At 42.4% G+C, this 1,021-nt stretch overlaps 1 protein-coding gene across 3 annotated transcripts in view; it reads left to right on the top strand.

The window, feature by feature from the left end:
- Tbc1d23 (TBC1 domain family member 23) overlaps nucleotides 1–1,021 on the top strand; it is a 54,575-nt gene that overhangs the window by 30,280 nt on the left and 23,274 nt on the right. The gene's annotated exons all lie outside the window — the stretch shown is intronic.

The following is a 1,021-nucleotide window of genomic DNA, read 5'->3' on the forward strand; positions in this document are numbered from 1 at the left end:
TGAAAGTGGGGCATTGTGGGTGAGAAAGAACATGCGAGCCTGTGGGTTTCCTCTGCACAAACGCTGTGCCTCTCCCTCTGATTCCTTTCATGTTTGTTCATAAAATTTACTCAAGATACCTTCATCTTTATGAATTAGCAGTTTTCAAAGAATATTCTGAGTAAGCCTTATTAATTGTCAGCTTGCTTGGGCTTCCCCTTTAGTACATACGTACATATTTCTTTCTTCTTTTGCCACTTTATTTTTGCTTAACAGTTTTTTTGAGACCTGTCATTTAAACACATTTCCTTTAATGTTTCATAGAAGTCCGTGGTGCAGATGTTACCAGTTTGGTGCTTGATTAATGTACATTGAAATTACTTTCAGTTTTTGTGTAGCAAAGCTGCTGACGAAAGCATTACACACATTTTGTTTTTTTGCAAATAGTTCTGTAAAGAAATAGACTATTCAAAGTAAAATTATTGGATTGAGGGTTATAGACATGCAAATTTTATTGCTCTTTAAAATCTGAATTACCTTACACCTCAGTACTGCATATATGCATTCTTGGGCTTTATCAGTCATGGATCTTTGTTTGTTTTCTAGAATGATGGGTAAAGATAGAAGTACACATGGTGCAGACACCTCTTTTCTCTCTTCCAAAAGTCGCTTTTCCTGTGGTGCTGGAGAGATGACTGAGAGGCTAAGAGCACATGCTGATCTCGGATAGAACCTGAGTTGGTTACCCAGCACCTACAAGACAGCTCACAACTGCCTAAAGTCCAGTTCCAGGAGATCTGACCCCTCTTCTGGCCTCCGTAAACATCTGCACATGTTGGTGCATTCTCTCACACACATGCCGGCACACACACAAAGACATGCTCAGGCATACACACGTGCAGGCACACACACATGCCGGCACACACACACGTGCAGGCACACACACGTGCAGGCACACACACATGCAGGCACACACACATGCCGGCACACACACATGCAGGCACATACACATGTGCAGGCACACACACATGCAGGCACACAC

The sequence above is a fragment of the Microtus ochrogaster genome, chromosome 2, assembly GCF_000317375.1.
Source record: "Microtus ochrogaster isolate Prairie Vole_2 chromosome 2, MicOch1.0, whole genome shotgun sequence".
NCBI classification, from domain to species: Eukaryota; Metazoa; Chordata; class Mammalia; order Rodentia; family Cricetidae; genus Microtus; species Microtus ochrogaster.